Source organism: Tyto alba, unplaced genomic scaffold (genome assembly GCF_018691265.1).
Source record: "Tyto alba isolate M040663 unplaced genomic scaffold, T.alba_DEE_v4.0 Super-Scaffold_1, whole genome shotgun sequence".
NCBI lineage: Eukaryota > Metazoa > Chordata > Aves > Strigiformes > Tytonidae > Tyto > Tyto alba.
In genome coordinates, this window is record NW_024881261.1 from 17,535,222 (window position 1) to 17,555,040 (window position 19,819).

At 35.3% G+C, this 19,819-nt stretch overlaps 1 protein-coding gene across 3 annotated transcripts in view; it reads right to left on the minus strand.

The window, feature by feature from the left end:
* LOC104368675 (heparan sulfate glucosamine 3-O-sulfotransferase 1) overlaps positions 1–19,819 on the minus strand; it is a 61,106-nt gene that overhangs the window by 32,009 nt on the left and 9,278 nt on the right. Inside the window, exon 2 of one of the 3 annotated variants that reach the window (XM_032995386.2) lies at positions 542–600. The exons of the other annotated variants lie outside the window; for them this stretch is intronic. The gene's annotated coding sequence lies outside the window, so the exon portion shown is untranslated. The remainder of the gene's footprint in view (positions 1–541; positions 601–19,819) is intronic. 3 annotated transcript variants of the gene reach the window in all.

Below are 19,819 nucleotides of genomic sequence, written 5' to 3' on the forward strand. Positions count from 1 at the left end.
ACCTTCAAGTTTTCACCTGCTTGCAATTAAAATGGCTTGAAACATCCACAGACAAGTTTCCTTGCTACTTCTTTTCCTCAAATATTTGCCACCACATGAGCAGAGAAACAAATGTTGTGGTAGGTAAGGAGACCCAGAAATTGACTTTTAAGATTAAAGAAATGAAATTCAAATAAACTGTCAGAGGGTAAATGGTCCTTTAAGAGGCTTACTTGAGGAGAACTACTTTTCGGAACCTGTCTGATACAAGTTAGTGTTAGAAGCCTGATACTCAACTCCATGAAACTCCTTCCTCTCTGTTCAAATCAGACTCTTATTAAACCCACTGAATAACATAGTAAAAGTGATAGCTTAAAGAAATCTCTGGGACTTTCCTTACCCTGTAGCCCAGCTCTCAGAAATCAGGAGAATTTTATCTGGCTGGATGAAAACAGGAAAGGCCATGGTCCCTTTTAAGACAGTTATCATTCATCTCCCCTTCTTGGAATTCTTGGGATTCCACAGCAATTATCAAGAGATGAAACTGAAGAAAATCTATTACCTCCATGCATTTAAGACAGTGAGTCTCTCTTCCAGGACACATGAGAGGGAAGGAGCAACCTGCACAACAAAAGCAAAGTGGTATCAGCTTCAGTCCCCTCATGTTTAAAGCACTGTCTGCACTGTTTGAATAGTAGCAAGACTGCCACTAAGCCCTTATCAACTTGCAATATTTATATTTGTATTTTTAATACACATTTGTAATAAATGGTAAATGGTAGAGGTTGACTAACAGTTGCATCACAAGAATTTCTAGTATAATGTGATTTTTTGGTTGATTATAAAGCTGGTACATATAGGACATATAGAACATCATGTTACATGTGGTCAGTTAATTAGTTTCTGAAGTAATGCATGATTAATCACCATCAAATATAATGAAAAATTGTAACTATGCCATTTGCTCTCCAAGAAGTATTTATCTAACTTTATGCCACAGTTTTGGCTTCCTGTGATTGCTTCTTAAATTAGAATACTTTGCTGATTGTAACTGCTGTCCTCTGTGAAATATATGTTGAAACAGGTAAACATAAAATGACACAAAAATAAAAAATGGAAGAAACTCATTTCCATAAACCAAAGTATTCTGGCTGCATGCTGCTGAAATGTCTAAAGATCCACCTAAGCTATACCATAGACAAAAGTAAGATAGGAAATGTTAGACCAGGCAGTGCTGTGAAACAATAGCCTCACACATGAAATCATATATCAGAGACTCAAGAAAAAAAAGCCTTTGAGCTCTTTGCAACACCAACTGCCACTTATTAAGTATCAATATATTAGTAACCATGTTTTTAAAACATATTTCAATAAAAAAGGTCACAAGAAAGCCAGCAGTTAAACTTTTTTTTTTCCCCCCTATTTGAGACTGTTGTACCAAGGGATATTATCCCTGTGCAAAAATCCAACACTTTTTATTGAGGATGTAGAAGCACCCAGTGTTTTGCATAAAGCTGGTTTTGCCCTGAGTAAGAACTTTCTGACTTAAAACTAAATTAAAAAGAACAGATGGTTGCAGGAAAAATAGATTTTTTAAAACAAACAAGCTAACCCACAAACAGATATCAAAGCATCACCTTCTCTTTCCCTGAATTTTCCCTGAAAAAAGTAGAACATGAAGCTTTAAGAAGTTATCTAATTTACATAAGATTCAATCCAAAAAATAACATACAAAACACTTCTTTATAAAGAAGTGCCAGATGCTCAACATGGACACTGCTCAATGGTCACTATAGGTGTTCTCAATTATTTGGGAACTGAATATAATTAATCTGAAAAATTTTTTACTGGAAGTTATTATTTAACATAGAATTCATCAAACACAGTTTGGTTGTAAGTCTTGCGTTGCTCTCTACATGGTATTGATGGTATTTACCTATGGAACATACCCAGAGCATTTCCAAAAAAAATTAAAAGAAAAAAAAATACTGCTAGGTAAAAAACAAGAAGTATTAATAATGTGCATAAGAGCAAGTGCATTTAAAAAAATATATAAATTCCTCACAGTCATTCAAGAGTTGTTTTTGTATAGTTCTCAGACAGCATTATCTCTGGAGAGAGCATGGGATTACACTTCTAGTGTACATCTGGGCTTGTTAAAAACAGACATCTTCTACTAGCATAAAATACAGTTTATAAACAAAACAGCCCTCTAAGAGCTAATGTAAGAGCTACAATCACAGCAACATTAGCAGATATACATGAAGCTGCCATGTATGCTCACATCAAGCTGCGAAGTGCAGCAGCTTCACTGCATCCCACACTAGAGCTAATACACATGTGTGAACTCATTAGTACTTGCACAGGAAGTCATCTCCCTCGGGGAAGCAAACTGTATTTACATATTTATAATTTATATAAATGCTTAATGACTTCCGTGGCCTATGTTCAGACACAGGGATTTACTCAATTTGACCTCAGTCCAGGATGAGATGAAGTATACCTATCCATGGAGAGTGTGAATATTTCCCATGAAAACTGACACATTTGTGAATATAGCATGGAAAAGTCAAATGTCAAGACATCTGAGCAAACAGATAAGCTTAAGAAAAGAAGTAAATTCAATTGTGAAGCTAAGTCTGGCTTGAATCGTTTATTTGTATCTAAATGTGTACAGGTTCTTTTCTGTAGTTTAATAATGAGTTGTTTCATATGCATGTCTGATTATGAAGGTTATGCTTAGTATTCTGCAATAAAACAAAATTTTAATTAAGTTATAAGAATATCAATTTCATTCTAGTCTTTGATGCTCTTTGAAACAATTATAAAGCAGCAAGAATTTAAGAAAACAACTGTTATATTATTTAATCAGAGATCAAAGTTATGAGAAGTGGTTAAAGCATCAGAAGTTTCTCAGAACAGCTGAAAAACCTTTACATCTGACTAATTAAAAGCACAGTAATCTATAATTCTAACAATGTACAATATGCATAATTCCAGTAATAATAACTATAGCATGTAATTTATTCTGACATCTTCAGGGCTTCAAAAGAACAAACCAGTTACAGGTGTGAATTATGATGCTATTAAAATATTAAAAATATTGACTCATGTTACTTTATAGAATCTATAATAACTATCTTAAGAGCTCTGTTGTGCCACAGCAGTATCTGTACAGGTCACCATAGATGAGACGGAGCTGAAAGAAAAAAAAAAAACTTGAAGGTTGGGATGGAAGAATGTGCAATTAAAGCTTACTTGGTATCACTAAATGTCTAAAATATGTAATCTTCTAGCTAGCCCTACAGTGAGCCATTGCAAAATACTTGTCTGTAGTAAAAGTGATATATTCATCAAGCTTCATCATATATATTTTAATTTGAAAGTTGGTAAGTGAAGGTGTATATATAAATATAAGATTATTCAGGAGTATCTAGAGTGTAGCCTTGTTTACTGAAACAGTATGCACTGTTCTTTACCACTGCTGATAAGACTAAATCAATTTAGCAGTAAAATTTCTATTCAAAATTACTTACTTCCCTGAAGATATAAATTGTTGCCTTTGTGTATGTATCATATTTCAAAATAGATCACTAAGTGAAGCAGCTCAGAATACTCTGATGTGTTTGTAACACCTTTAATGTAGCTCATTCTTCTGAACAGGTTAAGGAAGAAAAAGCAAAATTTCAAAAACTTCACATAGTTTTTAATTTATATTTATCAGACACGAAAAAGAGCCTAACCACATTACATTTAGGCTACAAAAGGTGCATAACAGGTAGTTTATATATTTATTTACTTGTAAAACTGGTAGGGATCATTGTCTGTCACAATTACAGCCACGGCACTTTATTCCTGACTGGACTTTACCAGTGTCTCTGTAAGCCCACAGCGTGGACTGTGGGACTCATTGTTATAAAACTGATGAATCTCAATGTGCCATGTCAGTTTTAAGCACCACCAACTGCTCAAGCACATAAACATCAGCAACTAGCAGGTGCTTTGTAATACTGTAAGCTATACTTCATATCTGTACCCTACACTGTTCTTCCTGATTTTAATTTTAAGAAATGCATTTTCAGTTTCATTGCTGTTACCAATTAGTATATGCTAAAAAGGTGCTTCCTGAAGCCATAACCAGTGTCCCAAAAGGATAATCTGAGGAAAAGAGGGACAAACTAAGAACAAGTCAATATAAAATGTAAACAAATATTTTTTACAATCTATATGAAACAGAAGACAACCCAGTAAAATTTTGCAGTGTCAGCAGGAAGCAGCATATGTCAGTAATATTATTTTATATGCATAATTTGCTTCAATTTTTCTAAAAACAAATCCTATAATTTAAAAATAAAATTATGACATCTGGAGAGGGTTTAAATGTGTTGGTTTTAAAGTGACAGATGAGATAGAAGTAAAGCATTCTTTAGAACAGAGTTGCAGGTATAATAATAATAGATCAGGATGGTAGGTGACAGGGAAAACTGTGAATTAATGATTTTTTTAACTCAGAAAATTTTTTTGGTGGTTTCTGAAAATATTTTTACAAAACGAAATTGAAAGAAATATGTGAATAGTACTTCTATGAGAGCAGCTTTGGGGTTGAAGACAGTATCTTCTTCCTCCCTCTTTGAAGAAACAATTAGAATAATAACATTTCAAAAAAATATTTTAGAAACCCAAAAATTCAAGTTTAGGTTAAGGATATTTCCTCAAGATCATCTACCTCTATATATACCTGTCTCTAAACCTGAGCACGTTGATCTGCATTTGCAGTTAATTTTCTGGGAAATACATCAAAACCAAAAAGCCTGAATTAAACCTCATTTACAATCAATGCCCAGGATATAAAAGCTTTAAAACTTAATAAGTGAAATGATCAGCAAGTGATTTCTTAGCAAAACCTATCAATATAGCACCTTACCTAACACAGAATCACCAAAGATAAATAATAAGAGAACAACAATGAAAATTCACTTTAATCTAAAAAATGTGTTTCTTAAATCCAAAGGCAATCTTCTATCTCAGGGCATGATTATCTTTTTCATGGCTGAAAGAGGAAACTTGATAGTACTAGAAAAGCTTCTGAGCCATATTTACTCTTATTCAAAGATTGTTTATACTTTTTTTTTTTTTGTAGAAGCACCTTTATCAAATCACTCAACTACAGATACAGATTCTGATGACTCTTTAAGTGATTAAATCCCAAAAGTTAGACCCTTCTAACCATGAGTTTCATATTTGAAATAGAATCTAGGCTGTTGATATATGTAACAGATACACGTAACACCTCATTTCCAGAAGTTCCAGTAAAATGAAAGAGTAGTATTATAGAAATAGTTCCTCTAAACTGTTGGCTTAAGTTCATGCACAATTGCAAAAAAACCCCCCAATTTTGGAAGATGTTGCTTACTCCTAGCCAAGAGAATGTGAAGTTCATCCAGATATCCTTCGGTGCTAAAGTTACACAGGAGTTTGTCTCAAAAAAAAAAAAAAAAAAACAAAAACAAACCAAACCAACAACCAAACCAACAACAAAAAACCTGAAGAATACTATGGCTATTGAGAGGTTTCAAAACTATGTAAAAGATTTGGCAAAACAGTCTGCTCCCATGGGAGCTGTCTTAACATTACTACTTTGGCAGGGGAGGGATATATGACGAGCATACTAAATTCTTTGGGTTTTGTTATCCAAGGAGAAAATGAAAACCAGAACAGGGATATAATTCTTAATAGTACCAGTGGATTAACTGTCACTTTCCTAGCCAAGTAATCAAGGATTAGAGATTTAGCTTCTGACAGAAAGTTTTTGTTTCTAGTTTTCACTATTCCCACAAAATAAAGTCCTCATAAAACCCTGACATCCAATCTACTGGAGACATATTTCCTAATGTAAAAGAAGCAGCCTGACAATCTTTGTGTGAAAACTTACATGGCAGACATGCTGTGACAGGAAAATCTCACTGTAAGGTTTTTTTCTCTGCTGTCTCTGCATTTATATTGATTTGCTTAGTTTCCCTAGGACTACTTCACAGGTGGGGAAGTGATCTCCAGGCAGAAAAAGGCTGGTCTCAAGGAGTCAAGCTCTCACACAGAGACTTGCCTTAGGACATGCCACTAGTGACATGCAACATATTTTATATATATGTGTGTATATATATCTATATATATCTATATCAATTAGCCAGATGACAATATGGAATGGCTGCAGGTTAAAAAAAAAAAAAAAAAAGAAAGAAAAGTATTCACATTGATTCTCTCTTTCCATTTTGATTAATAAAAAAAGATCACCTCTTTGGGTGGCATAGGGTTGAAAAATTTTCAATCTCATGTTCAAAAGTTCTAGCTACTAGGACAAGAGGCAGGTACACTTGACCTGTCTTCAAGTAAGTCTATTGGGGGTGGTGGTGGTGGTGGTGGTGGTGGTGGTGTGGAAATTACATTAAGCAAACAATCCAACACGAAAATTAGCACAATCTATTGAAAACTGCTTTCCTTCCCAGGTTTGGGAGCAGAGAGCTCCTTTGTAACGATAAGACGGGTATAGGTGGAGATAGAAGGAATGTTCCCTTCTCCCTAGATCCATAATTTAATTGAAGATTTGTTCTTTAGGTATTTAAGTTTGCATGAAATGAGGATCCTCTGTGCAATCAATGCAGTGTTCCTATCTTAGAGAGTTGAATCAGTGTTTGAAGCCACCACTGACTTTAGCTAGCCTAGACTCCTAATTTTAGCTTTATTAGATGCCGAAGTTATAGGGCACAACAAGGGATGTTTGTGTAATCACATGATAGAAAGTTATCTCTGACTAGTTGGCTTCAACATTCTGAGTTATAATGGATCAGCATTACCCAAATATGGCCCTTGGCATCACTGGCTCCAAATGATTCTAGCATGAGATACATCTCCCCAACTTTACTTTCCCAGATAAGCTTTGAGACAGACAGAAACAACCCATAACTAAACAGTCTTCAGTTCACCTCTGAGGTACTGATGGATTTCTTGTTGCCCAGAAAGCCACAGTAACCTGGGCTGCATAAAAAGAAGTGTGGCCAGCAGGTTGAGGGAGGGGATACTGCCCCTCTACTCTGCTCTGCTGAGTACAGGAAAGACATGGACCTGTTGGAGTAGGTCCAGAGGAGGTCCACAAAAATGATCAGAGGGATGGAATACCTCTCCTATGAGGAAACGCTGAGAGAGTTGGGGTTGTTCAGCCTGCGGAAGAGAAGGCTCCAGGGTGATCTTATTTCAGCCTTTCAGTACTTAAAGGGGGCTTATAAGAAAGATGAGTACAGACTTTTTAGTCGGGCCTGTTGTGATAGGAGGAGGGGTAACGGTTTTAAACTAAAAGAGGGTATATTTAGATTGGATGTAAGGAAGAAATTTTTTACGATGAGGGTGGTGAAACACTGAAACTGGTTGCCCAGGGAGGTGCTAGATGCCCCATTCCTGGGGCCAGGTTGTATGGGGCTCTGGGTAACCTAATCTAGTTGAAGATGTCCCTGCTCATTGCAGGGGTGGTTGGACTAGATGACTGTTAAAGGTCCCTTCCAATCCAAACTACTCTATGACTGTACAATTTAAGATACCAGTCTTATTTCATTAAGGCAGCAAAAAGTTGATTATTTTTCTGAATCCTACCTTGGGCCCAGAAATCTCAGCCTACTGTGGTTGATGCCAAGACTTCCTAGTGTTGCCTGTGTCTCACACAACTATTGGTCTCTCTTGCAACATCACTCTGTTTCTTACTCTTAAAAGCACTACTTCATTTTTATCAATTATCTTGATTTCTCTATCACATCTGCTGTATCACAGGACATTTTCTTCCTAAGCTTCTGAGTGAGTTCCTTAAGTTGACAAAATAATTAGGATTTGTGCCAGTGGTGAATTTTGAGTCTTGTAATAATGTCAGGATTTTGCCCAAAACCCTAATCTCAATCTATGATCTGACCAGAGACTGTTAGCAAAGGCAAAATAGGCTTTTCCATTTAATACTAGGAAAAACTCTTCTTTTTGAGTACAGGCAACACTGGACATGAATAAGAAAGCACAAACTTGATTCAATTTCTGTATAAGATATCCACAATGAGTTCTGAAGATCAAGTGTACTAAGAAACAATTAAACCCACCAAATTCAGCAGAAACAACTTCTGGGGAAAAAGCCACTAACTTCTGTACACCTTACTCCCTGCTGGCATCTACTGCTTGTCTACAGAATGAAACAGTACAAACATCTTCCCTGTAGTCAGAAGTTTTAATTCTGATGCTTACTTTTAAACTGTAGTTTATTTCCTTTACATGTCATGCTTTGTGCTGCACAGGAGTCTAACACAGGTGACACATTCTGTTCTTGAATTCTGTCTGATCAAGGTAGCACGGAAGGATGGTCTATGGACAACAAATGCACTGGCTCCAGTCAGACCATATTCCAGAAATTTTCCTTCTAAATGAATTAGTGCATTAGTGCTAAATCACAGTAGCAATAGTAGCACAGAATGTTGATACATCAGGATACATGCTTGTCTGCAAATAAAGGACTTAAATACCATCTTAGAAATGTTTGGCAATCCCTCAATATACATTATTTTTGCAATTTAGTAATTAATCTGTAATTCTAAGTATCTTCAGCTACAAGCCAGAAATCTTAAAATGCTTCTAAAAATCTGAGTGCATTTTCAAATTACTTCATCCTCTGGAAAATTCAGTTCAGGCTTAAATGGAATAGTTATCTTAAGAAAAGGTAAGAGTTTTGGTTTGTACACCTAAGAGAATTAACTTCCACTCGCCTTACTTCCTTTATAAAATGAGAGATATGTAATCAAAAAAGAAGAAAAATGTTTGCTTATACGATGACTCAGAATACTTTACCTTTCTTCCTATTGGAACAATAGGAACTGATTGGAGACATAACCCACAAGTTTTACTGAAATGCTTAACATTATTGAAGTAATTAGACCTAGTGCATTCACAGAAGGAAACACGAACATCAAGATCTTTTATTCTCCTTTCAACAGATATATGCTTCTGAATAAAAGGCAATTAATTAAGAACATATGGTTAAAAAAATTGCTTTCTTCCAACAATTTCTTCTTCTATTGTTCAGTTAGATTCCATATACTTGTATCTCATTTCTTTATCATAATGTAAAATTTACTTATCTATATGAGATTATTTGAAATTATTTCCAAAGAATAAAAAAAATTCAAACCCAAATCCCAAAACTCCCAGTCCAGACCTCCCTCATAGTAAAACACTGTTTTCTTCTGTTCAGATGGAATTCATGTGTTTCAGTTTATGACCACTGTCTCTTCTTCTGCCACTGGGCACCACTGAGAAAAGCATGGGTTTGTCATCTTTGCACTCTCCAATCAGATATTTATAAATACTGATAAGGTCTCCCTGACCCTTCTCTTTAAACACCCACGTCTATGACAGAAGATTAGACACATAGGATTAAATTGCCTCCAATACGTTTTCGGGATCAAAACCACAAAAATGGAAGCCAATCTTCTAAGTGAGGCAGAGTATATAAACATCTATAATACTACTATTAACAACACAGGAGCTTGCCTACAAGAAGGTCGTCACAACAGTGGAGCCAGGCTCTTCATAGTGTTCCATGGTGGGAGGACACAAGACAACAGATGTAAACTGGAACATAAGAGGTTCTGACCGTCTCTAACGGAGAGCCTTCTTACCGTGAGGGTAGTCAGTCATTGGAATAGGTTGTCCCAAGAGGTGGTACAATCTTTGTCCTCAGACATTTTCAAGACCAGTCTGGGAAAACCCTGAGTAACCTGGCCTGACTTCAGTACTGGCCCTGTTTTGAGCAAAGGGCTGCAGCAAGGTAACCTCCTGAGGTCTCTTCCAACATGAATTATTGTCTGAACCTATAATCTATGATAGAAGTATTCACAATTCATTTTTAAGGAACTGAATAAGGTCTGAACTAGCTCTACCACTGTTAAACCAAAAAAATCCAACCAAAACAGCCAATATCTGTGTTCCGGAAATACACATAATACGAACACAAATAACATACTCCCATAAGAACTGTATAGCAATAGGAAAAAGGGTCTTAAAGTAGAGGCAAGAGAAACAGATGTTAAACACCAATTCTGTAACAAATTTTAATTACCCACACATACAGTCAGAGTCAAAATGGTGCAGGAAACAACACTTCTAGTAGACACACATCATTATCTTGCACATTACCTATGCTCTAGTTTACAGACTCTCATACTTTTAAACCAGCCTAGATAAAAGGCTGTATTACCCACAGCTTCAAAAATATCTAAATCTGTAAAACAACATAAAAAACAACATCCTATTCTGGAAGAATTAACTCTTTCCAGTTTCAGTATGACTAAGGATTTTTTAGACAATTATAGTTCTTGTTACTGAGCAATTGTGTAGCTAGTCAGATGCAAGAAGCACATTTAGTCCTTTCCTCATCCAACACCTAGGCCGGCTTCTCTGACATTTCAATGGAAGCAGGTGCAAGTCTTCCAAAAGCGAGTTAGAGTACACTGTGCAGATTTAATAACTGCTTCCCCAACAGACTAAAATACTCCTGGTGCTCTAAAAAAATAAATGAGAAAACTGATGTTCCAAAGAGATCCCTTGGGACAATTACTCAGATCAGAGATGGAATGCTTCAAAGCACGATGAACCTGTTTTTCCATTCTGATCTTGATTATTTTAGCAGGAAAAGAGTTGGTTCTTGCTAAAGGTGGGATCACTTGACTACAGCTGACCTAAACAGCTACATAAAATTGCAGTGTTCTCAAGGTTTCTTCTGATTAAGGAAAGAAAGAGATGATGGGATTTGGTGTCTGAGGTAATCTTGCTTATTTACAGAGAATGTTTAGGTTCCACTTTTCTTAGCACAACAAATCACAAGCAGACAATTGTTTTCTGTTCTTACTACTCACACTCATCTACCATTCCATCCAAAGAGCTCTCAGAAAGCAATGTCTGAATTCACAATTCAAGTAGTCATTTGCACAAGGTCATGAGCATTTGGCTCATTTTCACCTTTGTGTCATCTGCTTATTTGTCCTAAGAATTATTCAGCAAAACCCCTCAGCTACATGTACTGTTACTTTACCAAGTGACATATCTTTGTTTTGGTGCTTCTTAAAAGAAAGACAGTGGCTCACCAGCTTCAGTTAGCATTGTTACAGAATTTAAATGATTCTGCCACCCTACCTAAGCATGAAAAATAGTGACCCCATGCTTCTTCAGACAAGAATTCAAACAGTATTTATCCTTAAATAGTAAAGTGCTTTTACTATTTTCCTAACTGTCCACTTAATGGAAATAATCTCAACTATTGTATTTGTACCATCCAAGAATCACACTAAATGACTGGATCTGTTTCTGCTTTTTATTCTAAAGGTGCAAGCAATGAAAACTATAACCACTCTTCTGTGACACTTTGTTATATGGAATTGTTCCTTTGTTAGCTTTCCAAAGAGATATTTTTTTCCTCCAGTGGGATCCTACTCTTCGTGTCAACAAATTCAAACAAAGTACACAATAAAGGAATAGGGGTCCTTTTTAGAGACAAGAACTAGCTAATACAGTCCTGTGCTGTGCTATGCTAATACTCTACTCTCACATTAATCTTTCTGACAAATGGAGATAAAAGACAGCATATACACTGATATGATATATAAAAACCTAAAAACAAAGGTTTCAATTTAAGAATTCAAATGGCATGGTGGCGTTTAAAGCACGCAGGCTGTCTTCCACGAAAGAACATTCACCATGTTTGGGAAAAAACAAAAAATAAAAACAACAACAAAAAACAAACAAACAAACAAACAATCAAACAAAAACAAAGAGAGAGGGAAAAAAGGGAACTGGCTACTTTATTTAAAAGCAAATAGCAAGGATTTCAAGCCGAACAGATGTTATTTCCTTACACTAGACTGAGAAACAACTGAATACAGAATTAATTTGACTACAAATGAAGAGCAGGGAAAAAGATGAGTATCTGCCACATCCAACCCCCCCCGCCCCCGATTTTCTAATGTTAAAGAACTGAGTACAAGGGGCATACAAGATTAATTTCACAAGGTTAATTTTGGGTGTCTCGGATTTTATAATGCCAGGGTTAGAACTTCTCCTTTTCACCATGGACATTTTACATTTATTTTCTTCCTCCTACACCATCCTCAAAGTAAGACAGTCAGGGTACGCAGACAGCATATACTTAAACTAGAATTTGGCCTAGGTTCTGAGACTAAAACCTTGGCTTAAGGCTCTGTCCTTCCTCCCAACTTCTAATGCAGGTTCAACATCAGCACTACAGCATTATCACATTCTCATAGCAAGCATCTATGTTTTTCTCTACGAATTGGCTATCATTGCTAGAGACTGTTAATTTCTAACCTCAGCTATCTGTTGACACATGGCTGCAGATGGATTTCAGACACCAATTATATGGATGATAAAACACTAGCTTTCTACAACAAGGCTCTACAGTTGAGCCTTTCCACACACAGCTGCTGGCCAACTGTTGATTATTCACAGCAGAAAGCTCAGCTTTTTCACTGACAGCCTGTACGAGCTCCATCTTTTTGATTCACCAATAAAATCAAGACCAGTAGATGCAAAACAGATTCTCAGTCCTTGCATTCTCTGCATCAAATTCATAACCTGATGAAGGGCAAAGAAGACCATACTTAGAAATAAAGTGCAATATATAATTACTTTTTGGTCTATAAGAGAGGTGGGCAGGAAAGCGGATAGCACTGGACTCTGCTGGCAAAGACAGTTCTCTTTTATATTGGTGTCATACAGAGAAACTGGATTACCACATAAGAACAAGTCCAATGAGCACTGACTATGAGAGTAGGATATATATTAACTTATCACTGGATTAATCCCAGACATTCCTCTTACCTAGACTTCATTAAAACACAGACATCTATCTTTCCACCCTATTGTTCAGTGTGTTTCTTGTTCTTTGCTCCCCCTAGAAAGAACAGCATATAAATTTTTTTATTGTATTCTATTTACTCTCTACTATCCTCTTCAAAATAACAGTTGCACATGCAGCAGGTTAAGTCTGCTATTTGGCAAGAATGTACAGCAATATTTTTAACCTGTCTTTATTTTCACTGGGAGATAATGTGAATCTATGACTTGAGCACACAAAGTAACTATTCTCAGACAAATGTGCACAGTACACCTTAATTTGCCAGATAGGATCTGAGGTCACATCAATACAAGAAAATTCAAGAGTATTAAACCAAATTAAATCTAAAATACATTGATCCATGTGTACGCATATTTCTAAAGAAATAAGATAGCCTTTCAGGGAGATACACTGAATGGAGACAAGGAAGAAGTGTTGTATATCTATTGACTTAATATGATTTAAATAAAAATATTTAGTTCAGTTTAACTTTGAATGCTCCCATGTATATATGGGATAACAAATTTCTATGACTTCAGTTTATTTATGCATATAACTCTCCCTTTTTCCCCATCTACTGTACAGCTGTACTGAAACAGTGTTTTATGCACCAGGTGTTCTAACAGGTCCTTCTATCCCTCTGCTGGTCAGCAGACTCCAAGATTTTTCCAATCAGTAGATACCCTCCATTTTAATCTTGCCTCAGAGTAATACTACATATCTGCATTTAACTACATCTGACGGGTATTAGCCTGAATACGTTCTCCCAATTCAGCATAATTTGCAAAATTGGAAGCCTTTCGTTCAATACCACAATCCAAATATCACCAAAAAGTAATTAAAAGTTTTCCACATGCTAGCTCCTTAAAACATTTTTAAACTGAAAAAATAAATTTCAATATACAGCTTTTTTTTCTGATAAGGTCCTTTTCAAAATTTGATATGAAATAAGCATTTATTAAAATATTTGTCTCAACTATTATTTGAATATACGGAATGTATTCCAATATTGAATAAACACCCCTCTCAAAAGTACTCAATGCAAGCTCAGTTTAAGCAACTGTAACTTCAACCACATACATTTCTATGGATTTCAGCAGAACCAGTGTTATGTTTGCAAGTACTCATGCTAAAGTATCTGGTGAAATCTAACAATTAATAACCAGTGTGTTTCAATTACTAAATTAAAGAAGGTCTATTATCTGCCTTCAGTTAAAAACAAGAGTCAAAACATCATTAGAGTAAAGCAATTTATTCTGATTACTTATAAGCAAGTCTATGAAAAAGCATTGTGAACATATATTATAGTACATTAATATATTGGACCAGATTTTTTAAGCATGAAGCCAGAATCTGAAAAATTGACTCATTTAAAATCCATCTATCTTTCAGAAACATTAAATATCAGTTCTCTGTAAAAAATTTTTTAAAAATATACCATTTGGTAGCACAAAACAGATTATCCAAAGTCACTGGCCAGTTCTGAGACTGTGCTGGTAGCGGCACTATTGGACATTCAGATCTCTACTTTACCTCCCTCAAGTGTACTCTACTAGAAAGACAGTTTGTTTGCCATCTAAATACCTTCCAGGTCTTTTCCAAAATAGTGCATTACATCAAATCAGGTAATTTCCAGCTCTCCCACTGCAAGCCCATTTGTCCAAGAAACTCACAGGAACCAGACACAAAGCAGCCCTCTCTCTCGGATGCTTTTGGCACATATTAGCACAGCTATCCTTGATTTTTGGGTAATGCCAATGTCATCATTCTTCTCCAACTGTCAGAGGAGGCATTCAGGAGACAGCGGGAAATCAAGAACTGTATTGTCTGGAGGGATCTAAACATAAACCTTCCACTGTATCTGCCCATCCATTTTCAGATGCTAGAGGAAAAAGCAGAACAAAGTCCAGTCCTCACTCATTTTGTGCAATTGTTTCACTTTGCAAGCATTAACTAACTAATCCAAGATCAAAAGTGAAATTGTCTCTGAGGCAACTGCCCTTAAAGACAGCAAGATCTGAGGTGTAGTTAATATATAAAATAAAATAGTTGCAGTGTAAAGGTCCATATCCAACATTCTACCACAAAACAGTCTATGAACTAGCAGTGTGTACACTCTCCCAGCAGGTAGAAGATGTGAATTCAAAAGCACGTAGGAGACAACACAGGTTTCAAATGCTGAATGAGTCCTGTGTTCACATATGCTGTGCTACTAAATCATATACTCACTGTCATAGTCAGTAGCTACTACACAGAAGTGAATGATAATATGCTGAAGATCCCTTCAGAAAAAAATGAACTACAGGCACCTCTATCTTTTGGCTCCCAGTTACTTCCAAAATTTTTTATTTTAAGATGTGACAAAAACGTCCCAAGTCCAAAGTTCATTTACATCTAAAGCTGGTCAGCCAAACATTTGCTCACCAAGAAATATGATGCTATACTCGACAGACAGTTTCTGCTGCATCATAATAAAGACAAATTCCTCAGTATCAAATAATAATAAATAATAATAAAATAATATATATATATATTTACCCAGTGCAATGTACAAACAAAATATGGCAAGACTACATCTTGATTCTGCCCAATTTACTGCAAACTAAATATCAGGTAAGCACCCAAACCACTGAATGAACAATTTTATGAAAACACAGGTGAACTGGTAGATTTCTGACAAACTGGTGTCATCTACTGAGAAATATTTCAGAAGAAAATTCCATCCCAAGCAGCACTAATCAAAACCTGCAGTTCAACAGGGTTTGAGGTTTCATTTCACAACTCATAAAACCAGATCTGGGAGGTTGGAAGATGGTGAAGAATGACAAGCAGAGAGCAAAAACAGAACTGGAAAGTGAGTGTGAGGAAATAAAATAAATAATAATTAAAAAAAAAACAAAAAAAAAAAACAAAAAACGAGAAGCCAGAAAAATAAAGCAAAATATGTGTCAAGGAAACCACAGACTTCAAAGAAAAAAAGAAATGAAAATACAGGCTGCATAAAAAGAAGTCTGCTCTAGAAATGGATTATGCTTAATGACAGACAGGAAACAGACAAATGAACAAGACATCAGAATTCATAAGAAATGTAAAAACTGTAGCTAAAAAGAAAATGTAGCTAAATTACACTGAATGTTCCCCCCCTCTTCAACAGCATCTTCGAAAAGAAATAGCTGCATTGTATATTAAAATGAGGAAGAAAAACCTTATCATCAGCCAAGAGATGGGTGGGACATTCTTCTGTCATACCTGTGTGAATAATGCTGAATGGGACCTAGAAAGGATTGTCTGGTTATTTGGGGGGAAAACCACTTATAGCCTTTCCCATCTCACTCAGCCTTTCTAAACTAATTCCCTTGATATTAAATAAAAAGGAACCAATTTATAAAACTTCAAATAGGCAAAATATTTTCCTTATGACCTTACAATTAGATCACTATATTCAATACTCACTTTTCAGAGCCATCCCACATTAAACAGGTATGCATTAAAGCTAAGTAGGTACTTACTCAGCATGAAAATTAAAATAAGTTAGAAATTAAGAGGTCAAGATGGAGGTATTTTATACTTGGATACCTAGCTAACTGGAAGGTAGAATTCTTGTTCTGAGGAATTCTGAAGCTTCAGTAGCACAAGAAATTATTCCACTTAAGAAGCAAAATTTCTTAGATAATTTGGAGAAGGAGAAAGAAGTTTTCCCCAAGCTCTTTGTTAAAAGAAAAAGGATATTTTCCATTAAGTTAGGTGAAGCAAACTTCCCTACCTACACAGATTTCCTGCTGACAGTGTGGTAAACTCTGTCTTATAACTGGGATTCCAGGGACTTATAGTTCCCTTAAAGTTAGCTAGGAGTAGGAAAGACAGTATTTCTATTAGACAGAAATAATACTTTCTTACGAAATATTAAGCTGAAATAGCGTGTCAACAGATCCATTCCCTCCAGAAGTTTCTGACCAACCCTCCTCTGCTACCTAAAATTCCTTCATGCCTGACATAAGTACATTTTTAATTGGTAAAAACAAGCTCACCTCAATTACACACTGCTGTGGATTTAAACCACTGTATGTGAGGCATACTATTCAGTGAAGATTCATATTGAACTTCTCTCATTCAATAGCTACAAAAACAAAACTTAGAATTCTGTCTTACCCAAAGCTTTCTATAAAACAACTCACCATGTAGGCTTTGGTAGTTCCATCTGTTTAAAAAAATTAGTTTATAAGATTGTAAAAAGAAACATAATTACAATATTGTTATTCTCATTAAAAACTACAAATGAAAAATTATAAAGTTTCTGTTGCTATTATTAACTGTGCACAATGTACACATTTCATGGGACCAGGATCAACAGCACAAGACTGCCCAGGAAGAGACTGTGTCAAAATACTAATGCACACCTAATAAGCTATATGCAGAGACAACTGGTATTTTTAGATTCACAATCTAAAAAAATTACCCTGCAATCCTAACATTCTTCTTCCTCTGAACCTTTTAAGCAAGGAATCTTTTACAGATAAATGCAAAATCGTCTCTATCAAAACAAATACTTGCCATTTAAGACCTAGACAGTTATTTCCTTCCTCACATATATATACTCAAAGGATTATTTCCATTTAATAAATAAGAATACCCTAGGATCACAACAAGTAAATGAGAAAGAGAGGGGCAGCCCATATTTATTTACTTTACACTGTAGATAATATGGTCAGCTTGTACAGGAATAACATGTTAAAACATGTATAGTATTATTCTACAATTGGACAGTTAATTGCCTTAATTAGTACATATGATATTATCAGATTTTTTTTAATGGATATTTTAATCACTGAATATTAGAGTTTTTACAGACACAAAACAAAATGCTTTAACAGCATTTCCTTTTAGTGCAAGCTAGAACAAATGTAAATATCTCCCAGCAGGCAATATAGAGCTATGTTCAATGCTTGTGTACTTGTATTGGCCTCCATTTGATTAAAGGAAACTGCTTCATTATAGAAGCAAAGTAGAACAATTCCTTGGAGTACTGAAGCACAATATTCTGTGCATACGACCATACAAGGATTCAAAAGAAAAGACATACAATGCTCCTTTCTGAATATCTAGTTACCTGACTTTGAGGAACAACTCTTTAGTGAAGATTTATATTATTTCCATTTTCTAAAACTCCATATGTAATTATCGTATCAGTCCTCTTTTCACAATTAATTTAGTTTTGAAATTTCTGATTTCTGGCACTGGCACTATTTACGCTATCAGGATACGGGAGATAAAGTACAACCATAAAAAGCCAGCCATCAAACATTTAAATAAATGTCTTAAACTTCCATCATTTTGCTGAGGGGAGATTAAAAAAAAAAAGAGTGAAAACAACAAAAACATTCAGCTCTCTAACCTGCTAAAGAGGCCTAATCTCTCAGGATTTTCTCCAGTGTAGAGGCATGGATCTTACTTTAGGATCCAGAAACTTGAAGCTAACATAAGAATGCAGTAGAGTATGAAAATAACAAGCCTTTTCTTTTTCTTCATTCTCCAGTGCACATGTCAGATTTTTGAATTCAGAAAGCCCTAGAAGCACAAAGAAGTCTATGCATTGTAACGATATTTCATTCATTTTCTATAGGCAGGGAGGGAAAAACATCACAGCCAGGAAATCAGTGATGCACAGGTTACCAAAACTACGGGAAGACTCAACATTTAAAAGGGTAGAACAAAATCAAAGCCATAAAATGATATTTTGTAAATTAAGTAAACAGATTAAAAAAACGCAACAAAACACTATCTAAATAAATTGAGCTATTTATTTACAGAATAAACTAAAGGTATCGTGGTACAAAGGAAGTAGAGTTGGATCCTTCTGAGATTGACAGAACCTAATGTTTGGGGATTGGGTCTAAAAGATGTCTAACTGTTTCAACCTAGAAAAAAATAATCCTAAACGTTTATTTTCATACTGAATTTTAGGAATCTATCACTAGGAAGTGTCAAAGTTGACAATTGCAAATGATATTCCATCTGAAACTTGACAGTACTTTCCTTTATAAATGGTACAATGGGAAACATGGTGCTGTGGGAATTAATGTGAGGCAAGCCTGGGAGATGCTTGAGAATCTGGCTGTTATAAGACACATACTTTTTTATCCTGAGAATTATCTGTGTTTCCTTCATAAAAGGCCACAAGATAAAATATTTAATTTCAATATCTGTGTAAGGCTTATTTTAAAGAATTAGTTTACCAAAAAACAATCGATAACAAATTCTGAAGTTCCAGTCAAATTTTATTCTTTTGTATTTTGTGTTACAAACTACTGTTTGCAAAGCTTGACCACTTTTCATTTAATAAGGTCTGCTTACAGTATAAAATGCACAAAATAACTTAGTTGAGTAATATGGCATTTTTATGGCTATGATTTTAACTAGTTAAACCAAGGAAATAGATGACAGCTACTTTCTTTTTAATCTTACTGCTGAAGTAAAGCTGTAAACCTTTTCCTTCCAGAAATAATCCTCAAACTGACTGCTGTCAACTGATTGCTGGAGGGAAAGTCTGTCAATGAAAGAGGGTGGAGACAAGAAAGACAAGCTCCCTCTTTCCATGTGTAACCACCTTTCCACATAAACGGAAGCTAAATCTGGCATATTCTTTGTAAATTAAAGATCTATTCTGTATGAACCTTTAAAAAATTGTTCTGTATAGTATCCAACACATTAATTCAGGAAAAAATACATCTGACTACTCTCCATTATCAAAGAGACATGATGTTATTCAAGTGTTCAGAATGAAACACTGTATCTTTGTTCCTTAAAAATGAAAGTATATCTTGTAAGAGCTGATTTTGTATACTGAGGCATACAGTCTGCCCTTTATACACTTCAAACAAATTTATAACAAAATTCAAACTCCTATCAGATTTC